We start from the raw sequence: 26,825 nt of genomic DNA, 5'->3' as shown, positions 1-26,825 counted from the left end.
TCGCCAGAAATTCTATTTTACGTCATTTTATTTTTTCTACCTGGTATCTTTAAGTCCATCTACCCCACTTTTTAGTCAAGATTTGTGTTATTACCTCAGTTTTACTGAAGAATAGAATTCCACCATTTAGCTAGAAAATAGCTGAAGTATTTATCAGTGAATTAAATTCCTCCTGCAGAGGTCCAGAAGGGTGTATAAACAGGGTTTAAGGAAATCTAACAGGCATGTTGGTTTTAACTAAGCTCTCTGCAGAGACATGGACAGTGCCATACAGTAAACCTGAAAAGATAGAGGGAAGAATTAGGCAGTGCATATTATATATACATATTTTGAGCTGTTTGTTTTTTTCATCCCCCCAGTAATATTTGCAGTGGACACAGAACACTAAAAAATTGTGCTAGCACTTTAAGATACACTCTCTTTTAGCAGCATTGATGAATTATCATTTCAGGCTCAAGGGACCAATTGAGCTTTGGTTCCAGCATTTTATGAGACTGAAGCATGGAAAAAAGCCATTCGATTCAATACTGTTTCAAGATTTTACTGTCGAATTGCAATCATGAGGACTGCTGCTTTGAGAGGGGAGAGATCCAACACTCTTCAAGAATATAACAGATCCAACATTAGACATATTCCTTCAATGTGTGAAAAACTGCCTTGCTAGTGAGAACAGATTCAATATTTCAGTGCAGTATGAACATTATGGCCAAGATATTTGAATCTGACTGTCGTTTCTTACATTGCTAAATCTGTATTAGACACTTACAATGAAAGTAGCCTGATTAAAAACAAAACAAAACAACAGAGTACACTAACAAAACCAACTGGCACAATCCAGAGGCAACCCAGAAGAGAAGGGAGAAAGCAAACTAGCGTGGAGTGGAACAGAAATCCAGTCCTGGCATTTCCCTGCCTTCATCAACAGGCATGAGACTTAAGCAGGAATACCTGGGAGAAGATGTGTTACAAAACACAGCCCCCTGAATTTTCTTCGCATTTCTTAATGCAGGGTCATGGCAGGATTAAATGGGCAATGCTATGTCATCTCCTCCATTTTTTCTCACATGAAGGAAGGATACAACAAAGACAGATGAAGGAAGAATAAACTGTGCTTTCACTATATGAGTAATGCAAGAAAAATATATTTTGGGAGATACTATTTAGACTTGTAAAAATCAATTATGGTCTGGAAATCCCAGTATGAATCTTAAAATTGAAAAATAGGGCCATGAGAGCAACAAGCGCTATCAGACGTGTTTATTCTTTCCCCAGGCTCCAAAGCAGTGCTTTTTATCTAATGGATAATGTTACCTTTTCATACAGGTGCCCTTCTTATTTTCTGTTTTAAACAAACCTCTGTTCACCATAGTATTGAGGAATCTTTCTCAGAGAGTTCTTACAGCAGAATACTTGCAAGAAATGCCCTTATGAAACCCTGTTTTCAGCCCAGTCCCTACACACAGACCACCCCTGCTACGCTGTCTGAGGCTCAGACCAAAAGAGTTGCTGCCATCCAGCCTGCTTACTGTTAGACCAACACAAATTCAAGGTAAGGCACCCTATAGAAACTGCTAATTAGACTGAAGAATTTGTGCTGTTGTATTTTATTTCATGTCCTATAGGTCTGGAGTACACAAGGTCAGCCCTCACCTTGTCCAAGCATTCCACCTCCTAAAAGTGAAATTCAGTCCTGAGGATGGAAGCTGAATTCTGAATGTTCCTGAGTGGCAAGTTTTTTTTTAATAGGTCATATACATTCTCTATTTAATAATACAAGCATAACATCAGCATTTATCAGCTCTGTTGATGCAGACTAAGACAAGCGTGTTTAATAGCCATATACCCAGATTTTTCCTCGGTTCTTTGTATGTTTTAGGAGAATAATTTTAAAACTAACAAAACATCATTTATCATCACAGGCCAGCAGGTGTGGTTTTGCTTCCTATTCCCAAACCTACATTAACAGGTCGTGTTCCACATGGAAAATGCTGAGTGCTCATGGCCCTGGGCTGCCGGAGTTCAGTAAGTGTTTGGACAATGCTCCCAGACATAGGGTTTGTGTTTTGGGTGGTCCTGTGTGGAGTGAGGAGTTGGACTTGATGATCCTTGTGGGTCCTCTCCAACTCAGGTTAGTCTATAGTTCGAGGATTCTAGGAACTGTTGGGGAGCTGGCTAGCTTTCCATGATGCTTGGAGAGGTTACGATAGCTCTCAAGAGAGGAAGTCCTGTGGGAGTGGCGTGGGAGAGAAGGGTTAAGCTGGACTGTGCCCAAGACAAAAAGCCTGGAATAGCATTTCTGTGTAGTGTTATTTTAAATACACTTGCTAATAAATACCATAGATTCTAGAAAATACAAGCGCATGTGTAAGGGAATGATATTTATTATTTGAGTGAGCTTCAGTCTGCACTCAATTCCTGGAACATAAATAAACATTTGCTGAAATTATTACAGCATGAGAGCTATTTTCTGGAACATCCTCCTGAACTATTAAGCCAAAGCTAATATGTAGATATGAAGAAAAAGTTATCTAGATTGTGTTATTGAGGATTGCAAGTAATTGCTTCTAACAGATTTATGATAAATTCTTCGTACTTCTATTCTTGCTTTCCAAGGCCAAAAGGATCAAGACAGCACCTTAGTCAACAAGTCACAGGCAATGTGCCTTTCTGCCATGTGAGCACAGAGTGGTCAGGAGATACTTCTCTTTTTCCGCCTTCTACAGTTTTCCCCAAAACACCACACAGCTTAGGTGGCCACTGACCCGCGCAGCTAGAGCATGCTCCTGTATGAATTCTCTGCTACCACAGCCACACACAGATTTCTACACAAAGGTAAATCTTTCTGCAGCTGTATAAATCAGCTCTCCATTCCTTTCACGCTATCACTTAGATGTATGGAAGCAGAGATGGGTTGGCTTAAAAACTCTGCATTCCCAGGGCATCTCATCAGCACATGAGAGTTTCAAGTTTGAACTGTGCAGAGTTCAACAGAAAATGCAGCAAACATCCAAACTTTGGGTTTGTGGAAATTGTTTATAAAGATCTGTATAGCAAAAACCAAACAATTGCAAATGGTTGTCAGATGAAGGATTTTGCCAGCCAACCAGTTAGAGTCACAGGGAGTGATGTGGAAAGAATTGCCTCTGATATTCTGGCTACACTTTATGGAAGAACAAGGATATGAACCAAATCCAAAGTCAAAAAGAAAATGGGAGATGAGAATAAAGTCTAGCAAACAAAACTGACACACAAGATACCTACTGAAAAATATCCCTAATGTAAGCTGTGCAGAGCCCTCCTAAACAACACAGTTCTCAGCAAAGGCAAAAGACAACAGCACTGCAGCAGCAGCTACAAGAAAGAAAGCTTTTCATTGCATGGCAACTTTAAAAGCCCATTAAGACGTGGGTAGCTCCTGTGATACTTCAGTGATACTGAACTAAACTGTTTTTTGCAGTCTGAATAAATACCTCTGAATTGCAAGATGAAGGAGATTAAAGGAGATATTCTGACTGCTGGATGCACATCACAAGTGAGTAGGTGTGCAAGTCCCCAAGATCTAACTCCCAGTTCATCTGGCAAAGCTGTTCCTTTTGAAAGTTGTTCTCCTTCCCATGGGAATTCAAGGAAATCCAAACTCCAGCGGAAAGTGAGAGGCACACAAAAGCCCCCAACCACTCTCTTTTCCTTTCCAGAACTCCCTGCAGATGTAAATTTGAAGTATTTTTAAAAACAAAGCAGTGCCAAATACAACCAGATTGGAAGCTACTGCGTAGTCAAGAGGAAACAGAAATGAAACACGGAAAGGGAAGGGGACGTAGAAAGACAACATGGGTTCAGCAAAGGACCGATCAATCACCAGCTATTGCTGGGCATCCTGTGCATTGACAGCTACAATGCACATCAGCTTCTGTGAACCAAAGGTGAGAAAAACCAAGGAAGGATTGAAAATAAATGAAGTAATGAGAGGGAAAGGAAGAAATCTTCAAGGCTAGGCAACTTTCATTCCAAAAAAAAAATAAGGTAGATCCAAAGGAATCCTGTACTACAAAAACTGAGAAGGCAAAGCGCTCACAGATAGATATCTTGGAAAACTGGTTATGCATGATGAAGCAACCCTAACTCTAACACAGTTCTCACATTTAACCCAATAGCACGCTTTGGCCCTTGGTAGTGTCAGCTCTCTGCTGCTTACTGTTAGCAACAACATGGTGCTGGCTGCTATTCATACTGTAAATACTCTGTGTTGAGAATGCTGCAGAATTCCTGCCCATAGGTGAACAATGTGGCAACAATCATGCCTAATGCTGGGTTGTTACACCAAGCCCCGCCTTTGTTGCTGTCTGTACATAGGGCTGGGGTAGGCATAAGCCACATGAAAATATCAGCATGCACCTCACACACAGCCAGCACCATCCCCTCCTGCTGGTGATTCCCTTCTGCCATCAAGCCTGTCCAGAGGAGTCAGGGATGAAATCCCTCAGATCTGCTATGCAAAGGATATAGTTCACTGCTAAATGCTTTGGAGCTAAATGAATAAATGAAACCTTCCATCAGGAGCATATTCTCATCAGTGGATTTATTTATTTTCACCAACGTTTTTGGAGTTGCTTGCTGGCAGCATGACCTGTCTGTTAAAAGGACCCTGCTAAGGTCATTGCCTTTGGAAGGAGTTCCTAGACAGCCCCCAGTTGCAGCAAAAACTGCAGCCTGCTCCCAGCTATAACACCCAGCACATATTTTTGCCCACACAGCACCTCGTATGACTGTCTGTGGCACCACACCAAATGCCCTTCCTTCCTTTTAGGCTTTTCATATAATTCCCTCCACTGCGGCCCATCCCCATGGGGCTGTAAGAGAAAACTGCATGACCTCTTAGTGAGGCAATAAATTCTTCTCAGCAGATCTGCCTTTAGCTTTTTTCAGCTCCTCTATCTGACTGTGTCATCAAGCCTCTTCCTTAACAGTCTGCTTCATGCAACTTCTCACCTCTCCCCAACCCCATGCCTGCAGCCGGCCACTTGTGGCCTTCCTTTCCTTTTTCCTTTCCAAGCAGTGCCAATGACCGCGAAGGGAAGCTGGCAAGCAAGGAGCCACCACCAAGCAGGAAGAAAACAACAATGGGTACAAAGTCCACCCAGTCAGCTGAGTTACAAAACCTTATTGTAAACCATCCTGGCTCTCTGACCCCATTGACATTCCGTTACTAGAAAAGGACAAACTAACTGTTTCCATCGGCAGCAGGGAAGGAAGAGAGATAGCATTGTTCTTCTGACACCTGGGAAGTGCTTGGTTGCGATGGCAAGTAGTGTTCATACCAGGCTTGTGACAGGCATGTTAGGAGAGTCTCTCAGAAAACTGTTTCACTGTAAGACAGATATGCCAGCCCATCGATGATCTCTGCCTGGGGGCACTAAAAAGCAGAAAAGGCTGAAAGAAAAAGCATGGAGTTCATGCTGAAGATTCACTGGCAGTCTTGAGAGCTCCATTTTTTCCATTTGTCCAGTCACCAAACTTCATCCTTATTTTTGTTGATCTCAACTGAAACAATGAATTTAGGTGAACACAGAAGTACAGAAAAGGGAAAGGCTTCTAAAATCTCAAATACAATAAAAAACTACTGCAAAAGTTATCCTCATTGTGTCAATCTATGCTGAAAAAAACACTTGCAGAGAAGTCAGGCAGCCTAACCAAAGAGGCTGTGTGTGCACGCAGAGCTTCTCAAGGGCAGATCGTGTGAGAGGTGAAGGTCTATGAGAAGGCAGCACACAACCCCACCCCAAAACAATCTTTCAAAACATTTTATATGTGAGAGAATGTTTGAGGTGTGAACTTTCCATCTAAATGTTGCCCTTTGAACAGGAGCAAGATGCAGGACAGATGGAGGGGAAACTGCAGAATTTCCCGGGTTCCTTCATGTTCTTATCTGAGAGGATCAGATTTTCTTCAAATCTCATGCAACGCAAAAGTCTTGCATGCTTGTGTTAGCTTGTGACACCCTAAAAAACAAAACTGCAACACCTCTTGTGACATGCCAGCCTGCGAGAGCACTGGCATGTGAGAAAATTTTCAGTCTATGGATGCTCTTTCTGAGTTTCTTTGTACATCTCACTCTCCGTCTTTGAGAATTTAAGCAGATAATGTCTGGCAGTTCAGCTCAGGCATCCAGGTCTGTTCTTTTTACCTCTTTCATTTTTTTTTATTTTTTATTTTTTGCTAGTTCAGGGAAGGATGATCTTTTAAAGCTTTAATTACTATTTTTTATCAATTAGCAAACAGACTACTGAACCTACAGGCAGAGCTAATGAACTTCAGTGGATCTCTGTCAAGGTCTCTGAGCCCATGCATTAAGACAAAAGGAGAGGACTATGATGAGTTTGTTTGTAATCCAGACACTACACAATAGAGCTAGTGTTTAAAACATGACAAGGAATCCAAACAGTGCACCATTTTTTCAATCTTTTTTGATGTGCAGACACTGACAAATTTTAAACACAAAATATGCAACCCCTGTAAGGCAAATAAAAGACTGTCAACAGGGAATTTGCTCTTCCTCGTTACCTTTCCAGAAACCCTTACAAGTTCTCCTGCAGGTCAGTTAGTCCCAGAAAATCCCTCCCAGAAGCCTGCCAATCACAGGCCAAAAAAACCAAAACTGAATTAATAAGATTTTCAGTTCCAGGTAGAAAACAGTATGCAAACTGAATGTTACACAATAAATGGCGCTAAGTAAATCAGATAATTAAAAATATATCTATGTTTTAGTTACGGCACTACTGGCAAGCATTTCTGGTTTCTCACTTTTTTATTTTTGTATAACTGACAGGATTATTTTTAACTAAAATTTCAAATAAGAGCCTTAGACAAAATCAGATGGAGAGTGTGGATGGAGAAGTGACAAGAGAATTTTCTGGATTTTGGTTTTGCATATGCTCTCCTAAAGTGATATAGGATTCAACTGCAAGAAATTCACAGGACCTCAAAAGCATACTTTTTATAGAATATGTATTCAGTTGCTCCTTTTGGTGAAATTCTCCAGTTAAGAACACACTGCCTATTCTATTTCAGGAACTAGAATTGCCACTTTTTGGCTGCAGACCATTCCAGAAGCTTTTGACCTTTTGCTTTCTTTCATCTATACACTATTTTCTTACATAGAGGAGGGGAGACGGAATCTCTCCTTTTACAGCTGTAACAGATATATCTGTAGATTCTGTCCTTCACCTTCTCCACTCTGTATTAGAGCTCATGGAAAATGGTCAAGTTACATATTTCAAGTCATGTATCGGTTCTGGGCTTTTTAACATGACGGTCACAAAGGCCGATTGCACACACTCATGACTAAATTATGTTCTTGAAAAAGCAAGAGTTACTCTTTTGCCCATCACAAATGATCCTTCTTAACCCACCTGTTAAGTACTGGAGAAGATTCTTCTATGAATAAGAAACTGAAATTTACTCAAAGGGATCCACAGCATTTGAAGGAGAGCATTAAAGCTGACTGTTCCAAACTGCATGTATTACTGCCTAATGGAAGTGGAAAAAAAAAGTCTCTGGCTTGTTCTAAAACCAAGGCTATTGCTTTGCCAATATTTTCCTTACTCTGCTAGCTGGCCCACAGTATCACTGGGTTTTAATCTGTTTTTTTTTTTCATGGTGTTCCCAGGAACAGAGCATGATGGTTTATGCCAGTCTGTCCCTTTGCTGATCTCTCTTCCCAGGCAAGCTGGCCAAGTGATGGCACCGGATCTCCATTTATGTGCCCATGCAGCCAGGACAGCTAAAGCCTGCTTTAGGGTCTGCTTTAGCCCTCAGAGATTTCTTGGCATTCCTGCAAGTAAAATGACTCTGGGTGGTACATACAGCTACCACGTGTGATGCCTAAAGTTTAAAAATGTGTTCCTTTACTGAACCAACAGTTTTGGAAAGGATATCCCAAAAAGAAAGATTTTTTTTTTTTTTAAAAAGAAAATTTCACAGCTAATTTACTACTTCATTTTTGTTCACAGTTTGCAAATAAAAGTCCAGATTGGTTGCTACTATAAAAGAAAACAGACATCTGAGTAAATATTTTGAGTTTTCCACTGTGGAACACATAGCCTTCTTCTAACCAGTACACATTACTGATTAAAAAGTAGCAACACAGAATCATAGAATATCCTGAATTGGAAGGGACCCATAAGGATCATCCAGTCCAACTCCTGTCTCCACGCAGGACCATCTGAAAATCAGATTATATCTCTAAGAGCATTGCCCAGACACTTCTTGATCTCCAGCAGCTTGGTGCCATGACCACTGCCCTGGGGAGGCTATTCCAAGTGCCAAACAACAGTCTTGGTGAAGAACCTTTTCCTGATATTCAACCTGAACCTCTCCTGTCACGGCTTCATGCTGCTCCCTTGAGTGGACACAGCTGTTGTGTGGACACAGCTATTAGCTACTGGCAAAGCATTTAGTGTGATGGCATTATCTTTTTTAAAAAAGAGTGGGGAGAGACACACTTCTTCCTACTTCTTTTTTGTCCCCCAGTTAAGCAGCTTTTCTCCTCCAAAGATCACTAGTTCAACAGAGAGCGATTCACTCACAAGCAAAGTCAAAAGCTGCCCTAGATAAAAGGTGCTTGCACTGGATGTACTTATTCAGGACATTCTGCTCACACAGGTTTCTTGACTGATAACCACTCTACTAAATATGCATTTGCAGCATGGCTATATGACAACGATGATTATCAGCATAATACTGAAATAAGTTTCTTTCTTTGCTATTATTAAAAAAAAAATCTACGATAAAATTAACTTAATTACCAAAGTTGGAAAATTCAGAACTGCAAATATATTGGTCTTTGAGGTGCTCTTCCAGAAAGCCTAAAACATGGAGAAGCAGACATATTTTTAATAGCTCGTTTGGAAAACAGGTTAAATTTTAACAATTGAATCTTCTGATAATAGCCAGACTGCCTCCAATGGTCTTGTTGATTAAGCTTTAATATCATCTGTGGTAGAGCACAGCAACTCTTAGGTACTGACAGTCTCTTTGACATGCGGCAAAGGTTTCAGAATAGATGGAATCAACTGCCAGATCTGTCTCATATTCATCCAGAAAAATCTATACTCATGAAAAAGGCAGGATGCAGGTAAATATTTATGATTTCATTTACATGTACAAATGGTTTGCCAGTTCAGTGGCGATGGAATAAACCTAAGGGCGACATTTCAGCCAAGCACTCTGAGTTCAGGTTAATCTAACTTTGTATTCAACCCCATAATTTATTAAAATATAGTACAAGAATACATCATTATTAAAGTGTTAGTTGGGACTGGATGAGAACTGCAAGAATTATTTGTGGAGGGGAAAGAAGTATTTTGATAGGCCATGTTGTAAAGTACCAATTAGGCATGAGAATATATAAATTAAAGACTGTAACTATCATTGGTACCTTCTTTTTCCATTGTAAAGGCAGAAAACACTTCGCTCTAGAAATGAATTCTTATAAGTCTAGAATCATTCTAAGTGATTCCATAAATCCCCACAGGATGAAATGATACAGCAATAGTGAGAAACAAACAGAATGCTATAGAGACAGAAAAGGCACCATAATCTTTCTTTTCCTTAAGTCACTAACAGAATTTTAACAAGGAATATTTCAAGTCCTTAACACTCCTTTCTAGATCATGGACATCTGAGTCAGACCTGTGGTAGAGTTCTGAGGGCTTTTTTTATTTTTTCATTAAAAAAATAGTAGACTGAGGAACAGCACAGTAATTTGAAACTATTACTTGAAATATTAAAACATGATTTTTAGATGTTTTTAGTATGAATCATTAGGCCATGATGGAAAAAGCATTAAATATGCAGATATTTTAAAGGGATCGAGTTGCGGCAATTGCATTTGAGAGAAAAGTAATGCCAAGAAAGTTCCTAGATACAAAAACATTACAACTAATACACAGAAATTATGTACAGTGAAGAAAGTAACAAAAATACTTAAGGAGATTGATTCTAAAATGTGAACTTTACAAAGGAGCATGACTGGTATAAAATTTTACGTGAAATTTGGTACTGGATTTCATACAAAAAGCTTGCACCCAGCAAAATTCAGATCAACAAAGACTCACTGAATAAAGCAGTAATATTCAGATCTGAAAATAGGCAACTGTTCAGATATGCAACCTGTATTTTTATACTTTTACACTGTAACTATTTCATTGGCTGTATTCTATTAAATTAGGTTTCATTTTCCAAAGCTTCGCAGCATATTTTATTTTATTTTATTGGTCAATTTCCTCAGATTCACTGTAGCAGCAGCACTAAACCTTAACCATTTCTTTTTACTAATTTAAAGACAAGTTAGCCCAATTAATATAGGTAAATGATTATAATTGATTAGTTAACATGATGCTGGTGCTGGCTCCAAAGATTCACTTAGAAACTGAGCACAAAGCATGAATGATAGATAGGCTTTTCTAAGACACTTGTTCTGTTTTATTGTTTTCCTGTTGTAAACCACTGCACTTAAAATATGCAAGATGCCTAATGGAAGAACAACTTTGCAGGCAATGATATGACAGGACTGGGGAGCAAGATGAGATACACTCTGTAAGAATGCAGTGTGTGTTCCCAATAGAACAACTTGAGGACACAAGTTTAGGAAGGAGGAGAGGTGACAGTGAAGGAGAGATGAAGCAAGAGAACTTGCAAAAGCTCAGACACACTAACTGTGGGCAACATTTGGAGGGACTTCAAAGCAATCTATGAGGTTCTGCAGACATCACCATCTGCCACATACTTCTAAAGATTTGATTCCTCAAGAGGCCACTTCCTGCAAGACATGAACATCTTCACAGAAGAGATTAGAGATACATCATGAACTATATCATCCTGACCATTTATCATGATGAGCCTGCCAAGTGCATTAAATTTGCATAAAAGGATGTAGTCTCCTTTAATAAGGTACCTATTTCTCAGTGACAAAAGATGAATTGAAACACATTTAGTAAGAGTGCTGCAACTAACTGTTCAGCAAAGTCTGCTTTTGCAGAATTTCCATGCTATGATCTAGCTTAAAGATTTTTTAAAAGGTCTTTTTCATTCACAGCATATGTTAAGATTGTCAGCTATGTAAATGAATGAGAAATGCCAATTTCAATTGTCAAAAAAATCTCGCAATGTCACTTAAAAAAACAACAAAACCAACAAACCCACACCACTGAACTTCTGAATGATTATCAGCAGTGGAATTATTTGTATTCACTGTAATTCTCTACATCAGTGATGGAGGTTCTGAGTAAAACTTCAACTAATTTCACTTTTCTTTACATTTTTATGCTGACATAGCTAACATTTTCATGTGTAGGTCATGCCAACAACCAAAGGGGAATCTTGAAGGATATTCAAATCTTTGTAACCTAGTGAACATTTGTTGATAAATAATATATTAGCTTTCCACTGAGTTATTTTTCATTTTATGCTTTAAGATACATCCTAAGCAAGTTTTAAACAGTTTATTAAAGGATTAGAGGTTAACTAGGTAAATCATCTTCTCTAAGGCCATTATACAATCTTCAACTTCCACATCAGGTCACAGAAAAATTCAAGATGTCCTTTTAAACGAACTGTACATTGTATCAACAAACCCTTTTGCTTTCGGTGTACCGTCCAAATTATTTAAGCACTCATTTTGCTCAGGAGCAATCAAGCCTGGCACACGTGCTGGCGAGCCATTTCTGAAAACACTTCCCTTCCCTTCCTAAAGCTCACTTTCATCACTTACTGTAGTATTCTCCTATTTCCTCAAATCCAAAAGTGAAAAATGGAAAATTCTGATAAAACTTATTACAGGAAACATACATTGAAAGCACCAATTATGTGCATGTATGCATCCTATTTTCTTCCACTTCCCGCAAAAGGACACAGTTTCCAATTAGTTCCTTGCAGATAGTGCGTTCAGAGTTTCCAGTATAACCAGCAAGCCATTTACTAAATTGTGAATACATTTTACAAGAGCTTTTCCATTGGATGGAAGAGACTCAAACTCTCCAGAAGGACTGCTACCTGATAACGAGCTCCTCTTTCCACCGGTCACTCCAAACAAGATTTATAATCTCCCTCCAAAACACCTGTAATACTCCAGGTTAGCACACAAGACCTCCTCCCTCCAGTGACTGTTTCCAGTGAAAATAAGCTACAATAACTTAGCGAGAGTTAACATGAGCTATTCCTTCTGCTTTTGATGCTGACGATCCCAGTGCTGAGCATGCTGTTGGTTAAGGTGCCTGCCCATTTACAGTCTTGGCTCAGTTACAAACACCCCAAGGGAGGCTGGCAATGGGCTCCCAGAGCAACCAATCTAGCCAGGGTCTCCTCTTTATGTCAGGGGCATCTGCAAGTACTTGATTAACCACAGCACAGCCTACATAACTCTTCAGAATGTACCATTTTAAAGAGGAACAAGGCAGAGAAGTTTATGTAGAAAACCACACAAAGAGACTGCAATCTGGCAAATTTAGGCCCAACACAAGAACACATCTGAACGATGACACTGCTGGAATTTCCAGTCCAGATGCAAGGCTTTACTGCAGAAAATCTAACAATATCCCACACTTTTCCTCAACTCAGCTTACCAAAAGCCCAGTAGCAGCATTTCCTGTTGCTGTTCAGCAATATATTTACTATCTCCCTGCTCCCGTGGTGACAGAACACCTCAGAGACCCTAACCCGCTAATCCTGTGCCCTGACAGAGGAGCTGAAGGGAAATAGTGGAGCTTGCCTCAAGTGTGGGCAGCTTGGCATTAAACTCAGCAGAGGAAACTCTGGGCTACTGTCCCAACAGGCCTGTTGGTGAGGGTGTAAGGAGGGGATTATTTGAAACTGTGGTAGTGAGAATGTTTAAGGCCATCATTCTTCCATGGAAGACTGGAAACTCCAACAGGATTGCACCTCAAAGGTACAGTGCATGGAAGACAGATAAATGCAAGAGCAAAGCCTTTTTGGCAAGAAGACACTTAGGAATTTGAGTCTGCTATATTTGGGAAGAATCTGGCAAAGTCTTCTATGCCAGCAATAAATAAATCAATCAGTGTTCACCACAGTCATTGACTTCCTTGTGATTCCTCCACGCTTACATAGCTGTGTCCAGCTTTCTAGCCCAAATCACTTTACTATGCAACAATTGTGTTTTAAGAGCATTCTTTAATGGATTCATTCTCAAAGCGTAAAAGGCAGGCAGCAATACACACTTCAATATTTAAAAGCATAAATAAAAATCTTAACAGATCCCAGATGTTTAATTTCCTCCAGTCCTTGTCAATGATTGAGTTGGTGCTGATGTAGATGATTTTTTTTTAAGATCAGTGGTCAGTTTGATGCTGAAAAAGGTTCAGATGTCTGGAAATTTCAAATGCAATTTCTACAAATTAATAAATCATGAAGTAGATGCAAGGGAGACAAGCATGAATGCAAGTGGCTGCACTTCTACAAACTTACTTTATGGTCTGAAACGAACTCCCAGGTTTTAGATACAACTATGACATAACAGTAACTATTTGTCAGCATATAGAAAAGCTTGTAGAGATAATTATTTCAATCTCATTTTTTTTAGCAAAAGATCTCCAAAGGCTCATACAAACAACAAGCTGAAGGAATTCATATTTTAAGGTAAATATACTGTGCTGGTGCTGTTGAAACTAATGAAGAATTTGCTATTTACTTCAGCAGAACTAACATTTACTAGCTGCATCCATTTGTCACTTATTAAAGCAATGTTACTGTTTACTGTACCAGACAAATCAAACACTGTACAGAAAATGCATCTACAAAAAAAAGCTGCTGAATTACTAAGGCCATGCTGCCAAGCACACAAGTTCATAATGGTAATGAGGGGCTGGATTCTTTCACTCTGATTTTCTGGGTGAAGGCCATGGCCCCTAAATAAAGGCAACCAGGAGAGGGATGGGTTCTGAAAGCCCACATTTAGCTTACACAAATCCGTGATGTGTGCACTTGACGTCACACCAAGGCTGCAAGTCTGCCAGCTCAGCAGCCACAAACCACACATGCTGCCCATTGCAGGCTGATCAGATGCTAAAAGGCTATGAATTTCATTTAATTGCCTCCTTTCCCCTTCTCAGTAAAGCGGCTGTTTGAGAGAAATGTTGAAAAATATTAACTATGGATGTCCAGGATTTGTTGTTGATTGGCATTAAAGCCAAACAAATGAAGATGAAAGCTAATGACAATTTTTTTTAAAATTGGTTATTTATTAATACAGCTAACAATGTAGACTTTGGAGTCCACTTTCAAAGAGTGTGGATAAGCTCAGCTGAATGATTTACTTCCCACAGATTGCCAGACCTAACTGTTATTCTGCTAATTTATGTGCCATTCATCTCTCTCCAGTTAAACTTCTGATTGAAGACTTTCCCCCTTTCTTGTTATCTGCTTTGCTACTCAGTATTCCCTGATCGTGAGTGCTGCTGTTTTTAACAATACTTTCTGTTATACCTTTGGCATTTGTGAAATGATAAGCAGAAACATAATCTAAGTCCCTGAACACACAACGTTATCACATAGACAACTATGAACCACACTTAAAAGTTGCATATGCCCTTCTCATCATTTAAGGTGCCTCAAACCCATCCCTGAGTCACCTATAACTGTTTACTCTATTAGAATAGATAGGTCTCAAACCCAAATTTTTACTGAATCAGCTTCTGCAGAAATCTGGCAGTGACATATCTGGCACATCCAGACACTGGGCCAAACGCTAGTTCCACTGCTGTAAACAGGAAAACTTTGCCTGGGATAGGACACTGCAGTTACAAAGCAGGAAGATCTGCCTGAAACAAACCTAGGAAGCTTGTGAGAGACAAAAACAGATTAGGAAAAAAAACAAAACACCACAAAGCAAAACAAACAAAAAAAAAATAGTACTGCTGGCCCACAAACAGTGCGTTATTTGCAATCGTGCATCTGTGTGCCATCAATCTCTAAGGAAGGGAAAGACTGCTGGGCTGAGCTCCCAATTTATATTTCTCAGTTGACTCTTATAATCACACTCGGCGTTCTCAAGCTTAGCGCAGCTATTCTGCTAACAAAATTTGCACACCAGGTGGGTTTGTCCAAGTTTCCATGGTCCTAATAGTGTTATATACCTCCTAATAATAATCTTGAAAATTATATAGGTAATTGTGTTTGTAAAAGGCCACCTTCAGCAAAATCTGGAAGGTTCTTTCCTCTCAACAGGAAAAATGTTTTAATAAAACAGTGCCATTAAAAATACTGCCATTAAAAAAGTGTGAGAAGAAAACTATTAAAAATTACACTCTTTTCACTGCTGTCTTAAGATGCTGTGTTAACAAAACTAAGAGAGTTCTGGGGTCTGTAGAGGGTACAAGAGCCCAACCAGGATGGACGCTGAGCAGGAGAAGCATCCTTTGGCTCTGCAGGACCTCAGCTCGGGATGAGGCATTAATTTCCACACTCCAGACTGGTTAGCAGGAAGGCTCCTGTGCAGGGGCAGGCCTCGCCCAGCAGAGGTGCAGGGCACTGCTTCCCTTCCCTATTGAAATTCAGTGCTTCTAAGTCATACTGCAGAAGGCAGGAGCATAATGAAGTATAGCAGAGATCATTTTGGCAGTTTTTACCCACTCATGCTGTCCTGCTCCTGACCAACGTATAACCCCTCACAGGACTATTCTCAACCCGAAGCAGCCTCAGGAACAACTTATCTTTCTACAGTGCAGTAATCATTAAGAGTGCTATTAGATCACCATTCAGAAATGTATCTGTAACTACCTTCACTTGTGTAACACATCAAGACTGTCTCAGTTCTGCTTAAGGTAGCCCACTTTCTTTCCAACTGACAACTTAAACAGCCTCTTTCCCTCACAAGTGGAATAAAATATTTACAACTAGCTCCTTTATTAGCAAGCAAATACAGGTAATGTCTGTTAGACAGCAAAATCCATTAGGCACTGGATAGTTTTGGTACTGCGAGCCGTCTCCAAAAGGCAACAGATGTGGGGAAGGGGGAGGGGAAAGTTAATTTTGTCTTTTTAATATTCAAAGTGTGTTTGTTCTCACTGGCTAATTAAATCAGTAGAGTGCAAACAATAAAAGAAAAAAATAATTGTTGCCCTTCTTCCTTAGAACAACCTCTGTGGTTCATCTCTATTTATTTATAACAAGACGTTACAATATTTCCACCCCAAATCCTTTTGAAATAAGATACATATTCCCCAACACCAGTCCTCATTGAGAAGAACATGCTTTTCTTGTGGAATTTAAGATAAGTTGTTCTTCCACTGTTACGAAAAAATGGACTTGGAATGAGCTTCTCTGATTGACACGAAACTACTGAAGAATCACACTTTAAAAGGAATAGATTTAATAATAGTATCAGATGTACAAATCAACCAGCCGAATGCTACCCTAAAATACATTTGTACTTTCTTGGCAAAGCCAGTAGGTTTGCACAAGCATGCTGAATTATTTGAGAAGTAATGAGATGTGTTAATAACATTAAACAGCCATCTTCCAAGAATCTGCTGTATAATGGCACTTCTAGTCACATAATTCTTTGTGGTGCATAAATATATGTAATATCAATTAAAACATTTGATTTGTAAAATCAAAATGAATGTGCTATACTTAAATTTGGGTTTGAAAGAATTTTAAATATTATTATCTACTTTTATCCTTCACTTAGTTACAATATACAGCACAGTACCAAAGAGAAGTGGAAAATACAGACCAGAACTACGCTGTGCTAGCACTGTACAAGAACTGAGAAGATGTTTCCCAGCCCCAATAATCTTATAATTAAATATTACAATATACATATTTATAATATAAATAAATCTTATAATAAATATAATGAAGACGTAGGTGTGGATGAACATCAGTAGCCACCCTCAACTTTAAGTGCTCGGCAAAGAATGAAAAGACCTCCATGCGAAATAAGATAGATTGCATGCACTGAGCACTCTGCTGTTCTCTTCCCACTGCATCCAGTTCAATGCAACTTTGGGCACATGTGTCTACCTGCTGTGTTCAAGTGACAGCACTATGGACATACCAGAAGGTAATGGGCAACAGAAGGATGGGGACCCCCTGCCATTTCAGCCCAATTGCTGACAAGTTTTTTACAAGTACTGGGGTAAAGGAAAGCACTATGGGACCTAATGTGTGAGTTTTTGGAAACTCCCCTCAAACATTTGTGATCATCATGGAAGAAACAATGGATGTGTTTGTATGAAGATGCAAGAAGTGACAGAGAGCACAGCCAGATTCTGTGAGGTCCTGAGCCTTTACAGCTACGGAGTTACACCTCAGCTCGATGCAGTATTGGTTCAATTTTAAGTTTATCAAGAATAACTCATAAAAATATAACTTTGTTGTAATGAGTTATCCACAGATGAAACACCTCAAATTCAGGGTATTACAGAGCTGTGCACTCACTACCAAATGCTTGCTATATCTTCATTCAACTACACTGTTCAAACATACCCAGCACCAAAACGTACTTTACTCCCTTCCAAGCATTCTTTTGGTTAACCAAATTAATGGCTGCAAACAAATAAAATATTTGCTCTGTACTGCAGCTATAACCGTGTTTCTTTATGTAATCTGAATGATGAGCAAACATCAGAGCACTGGAGATAAAAGCAAATCAGACTTTGTGATGGCCCATCTTATGACACTTCAAATACGTGTTATGAGGACCCTGAACAGAAATGAGCCCAGTACTGATTAATTTAACTGTATCAAGGAAACAGAGTAGAGCAATCCAGCCAAGAGACTTCTGTTGATACTTGTAAGGGAGGGCATTTATCGATAACCACTACCCTCTGGATTCTACCCGCTAGTTTTGTGCTGTGTTATTTCCTAAGCCACAAGGTGTCACAGTGGCTCAATGGAGGGATTCTTGTCAGTCTAGACACGCAAGTTGTGGCTTCAGGTTACATACCAGAGCTCATACCGCCTGCACGAGGAAGTCAGCGACACTGAGTATTCTGATGAAAATCATCCTCTGGATGAAACAATCAGTCAAGGGGTAACTCGGCTGCTTCAGGATGCTCTTGATGTGGGTGTTAAATAATCCTGCGGCACTGTCACAGGAGAGATGTACTCAGTGTGCTGGTGTCTTGAACGATCTTTTTACTTTGCATTATTAACCCTGACACAGTGTTAAGATGTACCAAAAAGAGCTGAGCTAATAATTCATATCAAATTATAAATTTTGTGAATTCCACTCTTCTTTTTACTCAGAGTTGATAGGAATTAATAACAACTTACTTGAATGCATTAATTAGTCAAACTTAAGACATATATTTGCTTGTCTTTCATAACATAGTCTGCTGTAAGCATGTAATATTCTATTAAGTATATATACTGCAAGTGGTCATATATTGTGGGTTTCTCATCCTTGACTGGATGAGCATAGATGGAACTAGAGCTGAAAATGTCGGGAAGCTTTTCACTTTTTCACCTATTTTTTCTTATTACTGTGCAGTTACTTTAAAAATGTAAATAGCACCTTACCCTAAGAAAAAGAAATCTGTGAGTACATCATATATCCTGATCTTTAATTTTCCCATTGCCACCACTCATTGACATTAATTTGCTTTATATGCATACACTAGTCAGTCATCACTGCAAAGCAACGGGAGATTTGTCTCTGGTGTACTGAATTTCTAAAGATCGTGGTTCTATCTTGAAGGCTCTGGAAACTAAAAACAGGAAAGTGCCTTTCAGCTTAGCCCATATAAAACAAGCAACTTCTATCCAGAATGCTTCACAACTTGAAATTTGCATTCCGCAATTATTCATGAGAATTACATTTCGGTGATCAAACATTCACACAAACACATAAAGAGCACAAGCACAGCCAAGGAACATTCACTGTTAAACTCCAGTGCATAGTCATGGAAATTCTGCATGTAGCATTTGTTGCGCTCAGGTAATGAACCTTTACCCAGCGTGCTGGCTTTTCATGTCCCATTATTCATGCCAACACATTCATTAAAATGGGCCTTTGCTTTTTAACATAATTGACAGCATGCATAGGTGTGGCCTTCAAAGAGTTATTACCACAGTTTACAGGCATGCTGTTCGTAAATACAAGCAGAACGCCGGTCGGTGCAAAATGCCAAGCTTCCCACAAAACATATGGTAATTTTTGCTCTGTAAAACAGATAGATGCGCTATATAATGCATAATTGCAGCACATTATATATGAACTTCTAATTGCTTAAAATGATACTTCAGATCACATCAACAACATTATTACCCAATTACCCTAAGGGTTAACTGATATTCCAGTGATTAAGTCTAGGTAGAAGTGATAGAGCTATTGTGTTGCCTTCAACCACTAAAGCAAGCAGTATGGTTGCAAATGCACATATAGAATCTATAAGCTGTGGATGTTTTTATCATTGTGGTATGGCACAGAAGAAAGGTGAATAAAGGCTGGCCAAGTACCAAAGGAAAGACAGTCCTGCAAGATGCTGGATGACTTCAACAGGAAGAATTTTCATTTGCTGTAAAGGAACTACCTTGCTTTTACTTAATGATGGTGAGTAGTCACAATAACAGTATTGTGATGTGAAATGGAATAATGTAATAAGATTTTTAGTGCTTAAAGTAGAAACGAGAATTACTGAAGATGATAACAGTGGCAAGTTACTGTTAGAATATGGGGGACTGAGTATATGACACTTCATATTCCCTTTCATCAGTTGTAAACATACATATATACATATATATACATATCCAGTTTGCAAACCTAAAAGCAAAACAGGTTTCACACTTGCCTTGCCTATCACACCCAAAACTGGAGGTCCTCTATTTCATACAAAAGGAGATGGTCAGGAATACCAGTGCTGCTGGCTTTCTTCCTGAGGGATAAAGTGAGAGTGCTCCAGCTTAAATAATAACACGAGAAAGTTTCACTCTTTTCTGTTTTCTGGGCTTTTTCCTCTCTCCATGTGACTGCTGTAGTTAAAGATTTAGAATATTTCTTTTTGTATAATGTGGTTATTAATATTTCAGAAATCTTTGTATTCTGCTCTAGAACAGATGGCAAGTCTTTCTCTGATACAATGTTCTGCTAATGGCTGAAGCAAAACTACACAACTAGAACACAAATCACAATAAGATACATGAAATAATGCAAATATGCAATATATTGAGAAAGTCATAACTCCCCCAATCAATTTACTACTTCACCAAATAACCAAATAAAAAAAAATCAATTAGAAAAGGCAAGCGTTTGAAAGGCCAAAGAAAAAAAGTATGTTGGAAAACTGCATGTGGTAACACTCAAACAAGGACACTTGGTTCATCCATTTATTAAGTTTCTGAAGAATTAGCACAGTGGGTCTACGATTTGGCCCACCCCTGCATCTGTATTAAGCAGGGGTGTCCAGATGTGATCACTGCTATACACATTCAATGTTTCTATGGATGCAACAGACAAGGTCAAGCAACTAACCTATGCAACCCTTTTGGGTCATGAAGGATGCTCTAGTCTGCAGCCAGTAGTTGTATCATGGGTAGGATCTGGACAGATATTGAATCTGCTGTACCAGACCAACCTGATCACAAAACTGTACTCAGAGATCTCATTTCCGTCTTCCCTCTTGAACCATACACACAAATGGTACAGACAGATTTGAACTAGTTTCTGTTTATCTAACCAGGCTTGGCAAGCTGACTGTGGCACAAAGGGTACCAGCAGGTACTGCCAATCACCCTGAGAGTTATTGCAGCAATGTTCTAATTTATCAAATACTTGGAAGGGTACAACAATCTCTCTATTCATTTTGCAGGAACTCAGGCAGCAGAGTTTAAGCACAGTTAGAAACCCATGTACAGTTATGACTTTGGTGTGTCAGTTGCGAGTTGTGACTGCCCCAGCTAAGTACTTGGATGTGAGTACTGACATCAGAAGACCTTAAGGAGCAGGTCTGGTCTCGTCTGATACCTACACAGGCTGCAGAGTTATGAAAAATACTGATGAGTTATTCATAAAAAATAAGCCACCTACACTCAGCCTCAAGCTTCAAGCCTGCATGCTGCAAAGGGGAACAGCAGCCTGGCCAGGAGGCTCACCGTGTGGCTTTTTGTCGATGGAGCAGCAAGGCAGTGCTCAGGGAGCCCATGTCTCATGGACAAGACAGCCTGCTCCTGTAAAATTTATGGCTATTGCAAGGACTCTATACTACCAACACACTTTGGCCACCGAAACTGAGTATTTTATTTCTGCAAAGGTCTTATTTTTCCAGGTCAGTGATTTTTCACTAGCCCCATACGGCACAGAAGTGACAGAGCTGTCTCAGAAGCATCAGCTGTTCCCATCCCAATGTTTGTTGTCCTCAGGTGGCTCTAACTGATCCTGTTACCTCAGAAGCACCAAGAGTACCCTTTGGCTTAGATGAGTAACTTCAGGCTTGAGTGTAGGAGGACACCTCTGCTCTTCAGAACGTAACAGAAATGGAAACAGTATTCTGGCAATGAAGCACTTTCTGTCTGCCCTGAACTCACCAGGACCAAGGCCAGCAAGAACATACTGGGAAAACACACAATCCTAAGGAGATTTCAGCCAGGATTTCAGAGAGGTTTCTTCCACTATTTCTACCTAATATGTAAGGCCAACAGGCACTGTCCTACCTCAGCCATTTCTGGAGGCCACAAACTATCCGCCACTGCATCCCACCAGGGTCACCCTGAGGCCCTCAGTAGGAGCCACTTTTGGAAAAGAGCACCCAGCAGACTGAGGATGCATGCCGGCTTGTTTACACAGCGCAGCCAGGAAAGCAAGCCTTGCTTGGGAGGAAGCAAACACACAAAGTATCAGCTCGGTCGGAATGCCTGTTTACAGCAGATATGCAACTCTTGGCAAAAAGATATGAACAAATACTATTTGAAGCAAGGAGTCCAGCTAAAAATATTGCAATGAGTTTAGCAATCTACCCATATACTTCTTCTATAAACAAAGGAAGTATATACACCGAAAACAAATTATTTTTTAAATCTGATCTTGCAGTCCAACGTCAGGCAAAACTCCAGCCGAAGTGAGAGCACAGGGCTGGGACCCTGATATGCTCTCTGTTTTGCTCCTTCTCACCAGCCAGAGGCTGCATTTTGTTATACGGGATCTGCATAGTAAATCTTGTTTATATCAGAGAAAGACTGAGTTTAAGGGATATTTTTTTTAAAGTGGATTCGTGGTTTAAAGAATAAAGAACAAAAAAAGAGAAAAGGAAGGGTTGAGAAGATTTATTTATAGAAAATGATCTAGCAAGCATCACAGTAACTTACAGGGGGATCCTGCCTCCAGATTTTGCACCGACTCTCCCTCTCCCCACTCACCAACCCCTGCCCCAAAAGTTCCCTGTCCCTTAAGCACATTCTATACTTTTAACTTCAGGGGAAGAAAAAAGAAGCAGCAAGACATCCCCAACTGTAAGCTAAGGATCAGCACAGAAAGGAAACTGTCTTTTTTTTTTCCCCAGCCTCATAAGTATTGTTAGTTTGTAAAAATTTTAATTGAAAACAGCTGCAACATTTTTTTTTAAGGGATGAAAAAGACTATATGAAATAAAAGGCAATCAGGAAAATGAGCCCTGAATTCATCCTGAAGCTAGTGTCTGCCTAAACGAGTTCAAGGGTTTTCTTTTAGAACTGACCTTTCAGCAAAGCATGATTTTAGAATTTGTTATTGAAAATTCTTCACTGATGTTCCTAGAATTGCTGCGTACCATTGGTGTGTTTGTGGACGAACAGCTATTTCCTCAAAAATACTTTGAGACAGAAGTTTATGTTTTCCCCCAACAAAACAAACTCATCGGACAAACTCAAATCTATGTATACAACATCAGAGATCTGTTTGCAATACGAAGTTGCTATGTGAACAAATGTGATGTCACAAGAGATATTTTTATGACTAATCTATTAAAAATGCATTCGGAAGAAGAAGAAAAGCTTATTTCATCAGAAAGCGATGTGAGGAAGTAAAATAAGAGATTTTCACTAAACTGTAGAATTTTGTTTTGCTTTGCTGTGATTTGCTTCGCTTTAAATATTTGCTTGGATACAAACGTCTGTGTGAGCTTCCAGCTCATTTAGTCCCTGTTAAATAATCATAATGTCCTCCTTTATTTTCCTTTTAATTTTCTTTAAATTTTCTTTCATCGTGAAATCTCTGCTTTTGAAAATTCACTATATGGTTTCATAGGTGTTTAATACGATTTAATTAAGCTAATATTCGTTAAAACAAATGTGCCACTAATCAAGTTCTGTAGTCACCCTCACAACACTGCGCTCTCAGCCAGAAGGGCTCTGCTCTCTTGTAGCAGAGACACAGGCAAATTCCATACACTGTGACAGAGAAGTTCTGAAAACACAAGGGACTAAACAAACACGTGAGAGGCTCGATGCATTGCTCTGATTATTGGCAATAAAGCAACGCCTCAAACTTTAAACTGTCAGCAACTTTAACTGCTCTGTGCACAGCGTGCTGCTACTGAAAAATAATTATATTCAAGATAAAATCACCTTTTGTTTTCTTTTAAGAGTGAGCAATTTCAAATGATTTAATATTAGTGGAAAAGGATTTACAACATCAGAACATCAAAGAGGAAAAGAGGCTTTTTTTTAACATAGAGTTTTATGAAGAACAGAGAAAATGTTGAAGCTAATTTGCCTACACTGCGTATTACCTAGGACTTGAGAAACTGCTGAATGTGCCACAACAACAGGCCTCCTCTCCTGAAACGTTCAGCTAATGCAGATACAAAAATGTTAAGATAAACTGAGTTTGAGTGAGCAGTCATGAAATCTTTAAACCACAAACGCGGCAAGGGAACATCTGTATTGTCGTTACCCAGAGAGTTAGCTAACTATGAGAGAAGTATATAAGGTTTATTTTTATATCTGCCGAAGATTATTAAACATTTCAATATGCTTTTACTTCTTTAAGTCGGGATTGTTGATACATTACAAACTGGCACTAGACAAGCCCAGGAATTATTAAGAAATCATGTCTTTATTTCCATCAGAAAAGAGATTAGGTTTCTTCGAACCACTTTTAAGGAAGCTGAGGTGTTCCTGTACGCCAGCTCATAAGGCAGGCTCCCCACGTTACTTCAGATCACACAGGAATTAGCTAGGTGGTGGCCTCCTGCCAGTCCTTACATCACACAGCCACCCCCTGCCTGGGTGTGATTGGAATTCCTCGCCCAGGACTGACCCTGGATTCAAACAGGAGCTGTAGGTTCTGCCCAGAAAGTTGTAGCAAGTTCGGAGAGTGCAAGTTTGCACTTCCAGCACAGGCTGCAGCTAACTCCTTACTTTCCTCACTACCTTTTCTTCCTAAAGAAAACAAGAGTGACAAAGACATCCACACTGCATCTAAATGACCTTTATTTGCCACTAGGAACCTTGTCTGCTCAGCACAGCCCTCACAGGGGCTATGTACTCTGTCCCACCCAATGCTGGCACAGCTCTCAGGGAGGGTCCCTGAAAGCAGAGCAGTTCCAAGGGCACCGCTGCCCCCGTGCACCACTCACGCTGCTGCTGGCAGCAGACATGGCATGCACCTGCCCTAATGGCAGCCCTACAGCCCTGTGCTTCATTGGAATCACTCTCATCCACCCGCAAGCTCCATTCAGAAGTTGCAGGAATTCACTGCAAAGGGGGCTTCTGCAGATGGAGGGGAGGAAACAGACAGACATGACATACAGACAGATGTGATGTACAGACAGACTCGCCTTCCATGGCTCTCTGTCCATCCTGTGCACAACTTCATTCATTACGCACTCTGCCTTAGAATTTCCTCCACTGTGAGAGATGGCAGAGGACCCAACTCTAGAAGATTGTTAGGAATATTTTAATTTTGTAAGAAAACGACATAATCCCTGAGGCTGTCCAGGCAAACATTTGGGGTGGGAGAAGGAACAAGAGCTGTAGGATTCCCTTTTTTTCAGAACAAATCCTCACCCGCCACTAGCGCTCCAGAAGTTGAGTCTGAGCAGAATCCGACAGCGTGCTACCCCCAGCCTTTGGGCAGTTCCTTTGTAACTCCTTTCCCCTTAAGCTGCTTTCCTTGTGCTCACTTACCCCCTGGGGCTCCTCCAGAGTGCAATGCCTACATTATTCCAAAGTCTGCCCAAAGAGAAATGCTCATATGGCATGCCAGAATCGCCCAAAGCACAGGCACCTCCCATGCCATGCAGGACTTCATCGGGCTGGACTGGAGAAATTCAGAGCCACTCATACACGCTCCAGAAGCCTTCAGCTCCTGAGTACAAACACGCTTGAAAGCGGGGAACATTAATGTGAAACTTCTGCTCCCCACCCGCCAAAGGATTCCTTGCAGGCTGTCTGTATTCAGGCACTGTGAGCGACCCAGGAAAGTAATTTGCTTTTTCTTATTATTTTCTTTACTAAAGAAGGGGTTTAAATTGGAGGATGAAGGAGACGACATGAAGCTAGCTAGAAAATACATGTCAAAAAACAATACTTACAGTACAGAACTGAGAAATTAAAAAACAGACAATCAGAATGGAAACACTGAACAATCACAATGCAAAACTCTTTTTGCTCTGAGCAAATTAAAAAAAAAAAAAAAAGCTTTAGCATAGGGCCTTCATTAACTGAGCACTATCTGTCAAAGTCAGATCCTGCTGGAACCCACGGCAGTACTACAGGGGGGCTCCTGCCTGTCGCCCACCTGGCTCATCTCACAGTAGGTGCCCCCCAGTGCAGCAGGGGTCTCAGCACAGTGCAGGAGGGGCTGCTTCATGAGTTCCTCCAAAACTTTTCAAGTGGAATGTCTGTAAGGGAGTTGCAATTAGAAGCTGCGATCCAATTCAAGTATTAAAAGTGCTGCTAAAATAATACGTAAAACAGCGAAATGAACACTGACTGCATGTCAGAGTGGCTTTGATACAGAACCCTAAAGGAATCACTGAACAATACGGATTTCTGTTACTTGACAAAGTCAAGAAACCACAATGCCAGTATGCACAGGAATGTAAGAACAGAGTTGCAAGACAGTGACAAACAGTTGCAAAATAGAAAAAAAATACAAAATACCACCCCACCAACACCCAAAGGGCAGAGACTGTGGGCCACCATCAATTGGGGCAAAACTGCAGAGCAGTCCCCGTGGTTCTGGGGGCTGCTGTAAGCTCCCCAACGGCACTGAGAGGCACTGAGCCCCACAGCAGCGAGTGGGAGCAGCAGTGGCAGAGCCCAGCGCCGGGAGCAGCGGCCAATCAGAAAGCAGGTCACCGCTCGTGTGTGTACTATGTACACTGAGCGGCACTGCCTCCATGGCTCGGCTGACAGTCGGGCATGCATGTGTGCTTTATTTTGTTACGACCTCTCATTCTTTCCAGGAACTACAGCGTAACAAACAGGTCGGTCCAAAATCCTTCGCCACACTTGGTGACACCGATCCAGCAGACGTGGGCGTCTGTTAATTACAAAAGACGGGTACTTTGTAAAAGTGTTTGCAGGGCACCACCGGCAAAGTACTGCAAAAATCCCAGCGCCAGGACGGTTTGCTGCCCAAACACAGCCACATGGCAGCACTGCAGCCCGATCCCAGCCACGCTGCACTCCGGCAGCCAGAAGTGCGCTCTGTTAACCACGCAAACAACAGGCTGCAGCCTCTCCTGCTTTCCCCCCGCGTGATCGAGGATCCCCTCTCCGTGCAGCACTCCGCTCTGTGGCAGCTGCCCCGCGCTGGGGCCGGGTGCACGGCGCCCCGACACTGCGCCCAGCGCGGGCAGCACCCGCGGAGTTCCCGTCCCGCGGCA

General features: G+C 40.6%; 1 protein-coding gene across 9 annotated transcripts in view; it reads right to left on the bottom strand.

Moving 5' to 3' along the window:
• LDB2 (LIM domain binding 2) overlaps positions 1-26,825 on the bottom strand; it is a 209,839-nt gene that overhangs the window by 182,218 nt on the left and 796 nt on the right. The window lies entirely within an intron of this gene.

The sequence above is a fragment of the Numida meleagris genome, chromosome 4, assembly GCF_002078875.1.
Source record: "Numida meleagris isolate 19003 breed g44 Domestic line chromosome 4, NumMel1.0, whole genome shotgun sequence".
NCBI classification, from domain to species: domain Eukaryota; kingdom Metazoa; phylum Chordata; class Aves; order Galliformes; family Numididae; genus Numida; species Numida meleagris.
The sequence above is the reverse complement of the archived record's forward strand: the minus strand, read 5'-3'. Positions and strand labels throughout refer to the sequence as shown.